This window comes from Vidua chalybeata, chromosome 1 (assembly GCF_026979565.1).
Source record: "Vidua chalybeata isolate OUT-0048 chromosome 1, bVidCha1 merged haplotype, whole genome shotgun sequence".
Lineage (NCBI taxonomy): Eukaryota > Metazoa > Chordata > Aves > Passeriformes > Viduidae > Vidua > Vidua chalybeata.
Window position 1 is genome coordinate 132,165,850 of NC_071530.1, and position 8,597 is coordinate 132,174,446.

The 8,597-nt window shown below is 37.8% G+C and overlaps 1 long non-coding RNA gene across 1 annotated transcript; it reads right to left on the bottom strand.

Moving 5' to 3' along the window:
• Positions 1 to 3,482: 3,482 nt before the first annotated feature.
• LOC128794095 (uncharacterized) lies at positions 3,483 to 7,070 on the bottom strand. Its single transcript, XR_008432986.1, has 5 exons — positions 6,577 to 7,070; positions 5,912 to 6,003; positions 5,020 to 5,114; positions 4,681 to 4,749; positions 3,483 to 4,354 (listed from the first exon to the last, which is right to left on the bottom strand). It is a non-coding gene; the product is annotated as an uncharacterized LOC128794095 (long non-coding RNA).
• Between the last annotated feature and the right edge of the window lie 1,527 nt (positions 7,071 to 8,597).

The window sequence follows — 8,597 nt, forward strand, 5'->3', positions numbered from 1 at the left end:
ACCGCTCCCGACAGAGCCCTGGGAGGAGGCTGAGGCCAGGTGGGGGTCGGGCTCTTCTCCCAGGGAACAAGGGACAGCACAAGAAGACATTGCCCCAGGCTGTGCCAGGAGTGGTTGGGGTTGGACATTAGGAGGAATTTCTTCATAGAAAGGGCGATTAGACACTGCCCAGGGAGGTGGGAGAGGCTCCAGCCCGGGAGGTGTTTAAAGGCTTAAAAACTGGACCATGGTGTGGTTGATGGGGTGGTGTTCCGGTAAAGGTTGGACTCGCTTTCAGAGGTCTTTTCTTACCTAACTGATTCTGTGATTCTGCGATTTTGACGCTGCTGTGTGTGCTATCCCTATAACACCACAAAAATCAGAAAGCTAAAAATTCAGGCAAAAGTACAGTGCCTCTGTCTCCGCCTCATCTCAGCACCAAGGTTCTCTGAGTATATGTGAATGGAAGTGGGAGTGAGAGGGGAAAAAGGGTGGAGGCTGAACTTATTTGACTTCACCCAAAATATTAGTGTAGTTTTTTTTTTTGGATGGATGATACCTCAGCAGGTCAGTAAGCGAACCACAACAGTCTGGTCTGCTTGGAAGGATCAGAGGAAATGCATGCCTTTCCCAGGCAATGCCTAGGTGGCAATAGCCTGCTCAACCATCACACTAATTACAGAGAGTCACAGAAACATTACAAGCTGATACGTAAATATTTTTCCTTGCTAATACAGTAGCACCTTTTCCTGTCAACCATCCCCTTTCTGCTCGAACAGTGTCTGGGGAAACAGAAAACAAAATAAAAAAGCATAATCTCAGCACTCATTCTCACTAGTAACTAGATTTGTAAAAACTCTAAAGAACAGTGCACAGACAAGGAATGACAGCAAAGGCTTTTGTGGTTTTTTTTTTGTTTTGGTTTTTGTTGTTGTTTGTTTGTGGGTTTTTTCGTTTTTGGGGTGTTTGTTTGTTTTCTTTATAATTCAAGACTTCAACAATGGGTTTATTATTTTCAGACAATTCCTTTTGAAAAACGATATCTAAAATAAATTATTAAGGTCCTCTTCTCTTATTTTCTCAAATACACAGTCATCTTCATTTGGCCTAACTAAAAATCTCTTCCTTGAGATACAAGGAAAAATTTGAGATACAGATGAACTACATGCAGTGGAACAAATAAACAGTTAGAAGGGCATATGCATTTCAGTAATTATAGGTAGACACAAACAAGCTAGAAAATCTCACATAATACAGTTCAAGTTGATCTTTTTAGGATATTTCAGAGAGAACAGAATTAATTTTTTCCCTGCTGGAATAGGACACAAGAGCAGTTGCTTCTGCTCTAAGGCTTTTTACAATGTATTGTATGTGTGGATTGAACAGCAGTTCCAAATGTGCCACCATGGATGTGACCACAAGGACATATATACAGGTGCTTTAACTGCAGAATAAGCCTTCTGAATTAGATTGACTTCTGTTAATCACACATTCTTTAACCATAACAACTGCATAAATGCTACCTTTTCAACTCTACTTTTCCCTTTAGGAAAAGTAGAGTTGAAAAGGTAGCAGTACTGCCTGAAGCTTCTGAATACCATATCATCTGGCAGGTATAAGTAGGCAAATTATACTATTCCATTGCCTGTATCTGCAGTTGTATTAGGAAAACTTATGGCACTGATTAATCTTTTCGATATATGTTTGTAAAGTAAATGTCCTGAAAATCTAATAGAAGTGTCTATCATGAAGCTGTGGTAACCATGCTGCAGTAACTAGCATCAAGGCATTAGGAAGCAGGAACCAGGTTTTGCATACATTATCTCTGTAGAAATTATTTCATGCCTGTTTCAAGATTTCTAAAACAAGACATAACTGCAGAATTTCCTAGGTGCAGACACTTCTACAACACAGCCTCACTATCTGCAAAGTGCACCTAAGTTTCTTAATTTTCCTACTAAATCTTACTGCTGCACTAGATTGTGTATTCAGACAAGAATTTTCAGGCTGTTATGCTAAGCTAGTAGTATCATGTACTCCTACAGTATCAGAAACAAAATAAAAGTTATGTTTTTCTTCTCATGAGTCAGCAGTAAGTTTTCAGAGTCTTTCAACAGCATCAGTTAAACTTTTCTCCAACTCAGAGCAAAGATTTATAAGACTCTTGGGGATGCTAATGCCAAAATTATAAAGACCCAACTCAATCAATGCTTTTTCAAATGACAATGTACAAAAGATAAACTTTTACTACATTTTTCAAGTATCTCAGAAAAAAAAAAGTAGAGAAATAGCAGAGGAGATCCTTAAGAACATTGTGATCACAGCATTTAGAAGCTAGCTAAGCATGGTTTTAAGATTTGATATTAATCCTCTAAAAACACAGCTTGGTGTATGAAGACATAAACCACTTCTAATTTGCTGTATAAATGACATATACCATTCTATACTATCACTATTTAATGCAAGAGCATACTGGGACTTGCTTTAACAGCTCTATTCTAATTACCAGCTTTAATTTTTTCAGCTCACTGAGTTTTGTGTCAGCAACCAGACACAGCTGTTAAGCTCAATGATTTTCTGTTGCCCTGTCCAAGGCTGTTCTTCTCACAAAAAAATATTTTAAATATCTTCAGGTCAGACCAATGGCCTCAAGCCCAGAGTGCCATGGAACTTAGTCCTTGCTAAAGCTTCGCCACAGCAAAGCCACTAAACCACATCCTTCGGTCTCCAGTATAGGTGCAATTCTAGTCAGAAAATGTTGTCTCTCTTAATGTCATTTGCAAGTTATTTGTGAATTCTGAAGGCCACACCTAACCTAGACTCTCATCTCCAGCAGTAACAAGTACAGAGCACTTCGAAGAAAGGGGCAAGAGAACCCACCACACAGTTTAATCAATTTGCTTATTGAACAGCAGTTAGTGATTGGTTTTAAGGTTTCTGATGGCACAGGAGCACAATATTTTTTCTGAATTTAGATTGAGTTTTTAGAAATACTTTTCTTTGAGAAATATATTTCTTCAGCCAATCACACGCTGTAGTAGAGGTATTTATTTTAATTGACTTTAGGTTATTCCCTTTCATTCAACAAATTACTTGAAAGAGCAACAACTTTTAGTTATTTAGCTGTTCAGGAACTATCAGCAATGGATACTAATTCCTGCAAATGAACTTGGAGCTGCATCTTTTATGTGATGGGAATGTCTGTGTATGAATATGTAGCATGTCAGATTTTCCAAATGGGTATGATTCCCCACCAGAGGGAAAAAAAAATGCACAAACAATCCTAGTGTGGAATCTGAGTACAGGTCTGTAAAATATATCAGCAGGTGCATGCAGATATACATACCTGATCTTCATACACATTCTGTTTTTCTGTAAATTTCCAATGTGTCATTCAGAAATACTTGCAATAAGCAAATAAAATGAAGCAAGTTGTTGAACCATCAAGCTAAAATATTTTTTTTATTCAGACATATTTTTTACTCTCTTTATCCTCCCAAGAATTTAACTTTTCCTCCTTTTCCTACCTGAAGAAGTTCTTACTAAATTTTTTAGAAGTTTACCTAACCAGAAAAACAGTGGTTGGGCTAAACAACACAAGCAAGAACACACTGTATTTACATTTTGGACTCAACTTCTCACTCACTAATATCTTTTTTTTGGATGCTGTATTTCTTACTGGTTTTCATCTATTCAGGCATCTTGATCTCCAGAACAGATTGACGAATGCAAATTGAGAATAAGCTGAAATGCTCTTCTAAGTACTGCTGAGCAAATCAGTATTGAGTTATACCCAGCAGCAACAGTATAAGAAATGAACTGGCAGAGTGGCCCTTCTCTCATAATTCTCTGTTTTAGTACAAGCTACTATCCACAGCTGATTAGTTACATAGTGAATGCTAATCTTCATAATTAAAAGTTTGCTTCCGTTACAAATAAATTTAGAAATAAAGAGATCCAATCTTTCCCAAGATTAAAATTGGTCTTTTCTTCTGCATCAGTTACAGTTTAAAGCTATGAAATAACATGCATTGCCTCGCTGCTCACTCTAATCAGCATGGGCCTAGAAGATTAAACACGGTCCTTTCTTTTTTCCTCTTCAGACATTTTCAGTTGGTAGACAAAGTCTTTAGATATCACAAGGTTAAATAAAGACATTTCTAATGCTGGAAATTATTTTTTAAATTTCAAATATCTAAACATACTTCCATCCCGAAAGGCCCACACAAAAGATAGAAGTATTTTAGCTACAAATCAGACTTTTAGTTTATTAACACTTCTTTTTAAAATAAAAAATTTTCTCCATGTGAATGTCACGGATCTCATTTGGTCTAACATGGCAGCAGATGAAGCAAGCAAGTGAAGCGGGGAAAAACTGAAAGGCAGAAATGGATACAACGGGGTAGTGCAGAACATACAAAAAATTATACCATCTATATCCTTTATCATACTCAGAAAAAGTCCAAGTCAAGGACAGAGAATGCAAAACGTATTTTTAAAGCTGTGATGATAAACCTTCTAACATTCAGAAAATTATTTCAGTAAAACTGAGCAAAGATGTGCTCTTTAGTCAGTTAATTCTGGACTGAAATTTTGGAATGTGAAAGATACTTTTCCTCAATGGTATTTCTCTCAGCAGGGTAAGAGTGATAGAGTAGCAGCCTTATCTCATATTAAATACAAATTCCTATAGCAACACACCTGCTCACCATTTCTTGGCCTTTGGCTGCCTTCATCATCTGTTCTGATACAATTTTCTTCATGCAGCTACTGAACACAAAAGTTTGAAGAGGACAAACCAGAGAACTTTCTCTTTTTTTTTCAAAATGACTTACTTGACTCTTCCATTCCTTCTCCAGGAGAAAATTACAGTCCCTAACTACTGAACCATCATTTTCCTGACTCAGTTAATTTTACCCTGTTCTTAACATCTTTATAGTGCAACAAACCAGCTGCAGTTCCTTATGGCCCAGCCTCAGCATGACTAACCTGTAAGATTACATTTTACTCTGATCCTTCCTGAAAGGATTGAGAAATAACCTGTTTTGTGTACAGAATGATCCAGTTTCATGTGCCTGAGTCATTGTACTCAAATCGGAGCTCCAGTGTGTCTTCTTTGGCATCCTTTGTATACCCTGCAAAAACAAACAAACAGAAAAAACAAAAATCCTCCAGCCAATGAACAGAGGGAGCAGCCTTAAATCAGAATCAGTCAAATAGGTTCATTTTATACAGTATACAAATAAAATGATTAAACATCAAGCTGTATATACCATAGAACTGCATTTCTCAAATCTGCATTGTGAACTGCACCAAAGGACAGAAGTAATGCAATTCACTGTAAAGGCAATAGGTCTAGTGATCAGGAGAGAAAAAAAAAGGGCTATAAGACAAATGTTTAAACTTTCTTCTGGAAGGACACAGATTCACACAATAGGTCAGTTCTTGATTCAGAGAATAGTGCTTATAGTACAGAGTAAGAAATTTTATTCTAATTTTTTTTTAACAGGATATGATGAGATGGGTCTTTTGGATGATTAGCAGATATGATAATAGGAAGAGATAAAACAAGTAAGAAATACTATGAGCAACAGACCCAGCAGTCTGAATTTTCATCTGGTTGCCTAAACTGAATGACAAACTTTTGCACCTGAGTTTTGCAGAGAAGAATAGCATTCAATCAAATATTTCTTGCCAGCCCTTGAGATACAGCTCATTATGTTGGGATTTAAAAAAAATATTAACAGAGATAGTAATCTCCTTTTCTATTTGATGGTTCATTATCTGACCAGGAGATGGGAGACTTGGGTCTCTAGTTCAAATGACTCCACAAAACCATGCTTTGTTTTTGAAGTCACAGCCCCTAGTTTCATTTCTTTAAAAACCCCACATCTTTGATCTGTTTTGATTGTTTTTTTAAATACTGTTTTACCTTTGCTTTGTTTACATTTTTTATAGAAGTTGAAGTTCATGCATCTGCTTGTCTGTTGTTTTAACCCAATTCCTCTTAACTTCCTGGACTGCCTTAAAAGAATTTTTAAAAATAGTAGAAAAAAATCAGCAAAAACATATTTCCTTTCACATAAACATTCAGAAACACATAGAAATAGAAAGCTTGTGGTTTATTTTGGTTTTTAAACAAAGCTTTTGATTTTAGGACAAGTTCGCCCTACACTGTTCTTTCCTCATGAGTTAGTAGTTTCCAAAGCTGTGTGTAGGTGTACAACTCAACAAACCTACAGATCACCTACATGCTCTTATATGATGACAGAGTGCCTACATATTAGGAACATTAGGATACACATATCATTTTGAAAATACAGTAGATAGTTACTTAAATATGTCCTTTTTGTGTAATATTTTTCCCATGTATAAGCCATAGGTGAGTTAGAATCTCTAATACAAGGGTTTGAAGGAGAAAAAACCCAAAACACTAACATGCCCCCTGTCAGCAACAGCTATACCCAGCACTTAGAAAAGTGGCACAAATCAGTGCCAACAAGAACCATTTATAAATATGGCAAGAATTTGTATAAAAGATTAAATTAATGTGGGAAAGGTAATCTTTAAGATTACAAAAAGTCCTTTCAGTTTTACCTGTGTATGTAGCAAGTTCAGTGAAATTCTACAATCCATCAGCTATGTATTGAAAGAAGGATCCATACAACTTTTCCAAGCCAAGGGAAAAAAAGTAATAAAACATGAAGAAATTCTTCTGTTGAATGGTTGTTTGAATTTTTCAGCTAAATAAAATGGAAGCGCAATCCAGAAAAATTTCATTATTTACCAGATTAAAAAACACCAAAACAAACAACAGATGTACTCTTGAAGTGTGTCCTGTACTCATTCTTTACACAATGTAGCAAAAGGGAAATAAACTGGGGTCAGATTATCCAATCTCTCCATTGATTTTGGTGGTACCAAACATTAAGTTACAATATAAAACTAACACTTTTTCCTCCTTTTCTCAAACAACTCTGGGTTTCTCTACAGAGTGGTTGGTAAGGCTCCTAGAGCAGCCACTGCCATGCTGCAGTGCTGCCATACATGACCTAGCCTGAAGCCAGCCAGCTGCAGCACCAACCACTGTGGAGCTGCAGCAGGCTGAGTTCAGTGCAGGAGCAAAGCAAACTGAACACTCAGCTATCCACGTGCCAGGGGCACAGCTGGCCTGAGCCCTTTGATTTAAAGCAACCTGGGTTAATCTCCACAACCTTACGACTGGAGCAGTGCAGGCTCCATGGCCAGTACAGACATATCACTCGCCCTCTGCTTGCACCCAGACAGCCGCATTTCCTATCCTGGGCTTGGAGCAGTGCTGGATGGACAATTATCTCCTCAGACAGTTTGCCACAGCTGAGAACCATGCAGTTCTTTCACTGGACGGCTAGTACTGCAGTTTGTAAAGGCACATAGAGGGAAACAGAAAGATATGTAGAGGCCAAGTTCTAATGCAGTAGATTTAAACCAGACAAGTTACCAGAATCGAAAAACAGGTTTCTGTGCACCTTTCCTTGGTGCCACCAAAAGATATGGTCTATTCTTCCTCTTCCACTCCATTCATTCATCTGCTGCAATCAATACTACTCACTAAGCAAATAAAAATAGATTTCTTTGTTTTCTGTTTCTTTGTAGGGAGATGTAGACCTGAACACAACTGCAGCAGGGAGCCATTAGACCGGCCCTGCTATACTGCCTAACTGCCCCCTCGGGGCACTCTGACAAATGGGACCTTGGCACCAGGCTCCCCATCCCCAGGGTTTATCCTCATCCACAAGTGAGCATTACCATTTGCTGCACAGCAAACAGAGCCAGGGGACTGACTCAGGCCAAAAACAGGCCATCAAAACCAAATCAAAAATAAAGAGCCAGTATTTTTAGACCAGGTTAGCTTACCAGTCCAGTTCACCACTCCCACCAGCATAATGGAGGAGTAGCCCAAGGAACAAGCAAATGAAAAGGGAAGAGTGCTCTGCTGTTTAAGCCAGGCCACTTACTAAAAGAAATGCTCAAGCTATGGCCTCGGGTATTATGCATATTAGTGTATAGAACTGAGCACTTCAGATAAAAAGTAATCCACCTCTGCCCAGAGGGGGCAGCTTGCAACTCAGAACCCAAAGTTCTCTTCTATATTGTTTATGGGTATATTTTTATTTGTGGACACTGCATTGTGCAAGTATAAATATTAGGAGGCAAGGAGCCACAAAACACTCAATAGATTCTTAAAGAGAGAGGGAATAAATAGCTAGCTACAATAAAGGACCCTTCCCGGATACTACAGTGCTAATATTTAAAACATGCAACACCACAGAAACCAGTCAATTCCAATTTAAAATTGGCCTCAGGAAAAAAAAAAAAAAAAAGAAGAAGAAACAAAAACCAGTCAAGCTGCTGAAGCTTGAAGGCTTCATAACTAAGTTATTCAAGGGTTTTCTTTCTCTGCTTATAGTAGTTGTCATGCATCTTAGTAGTTTCACTGAAGCTTCTTGTTCACTACTTTCTGATCCCAAGTTTACAGTGCAACTCCTTCAAGTTCAAGTTCTGCTACTTTTTTCACCACTAGGAAAAGAAAAAAAAAAAAAACCACAGAAACATTTGGTGAAATCTAGGGAAATAGC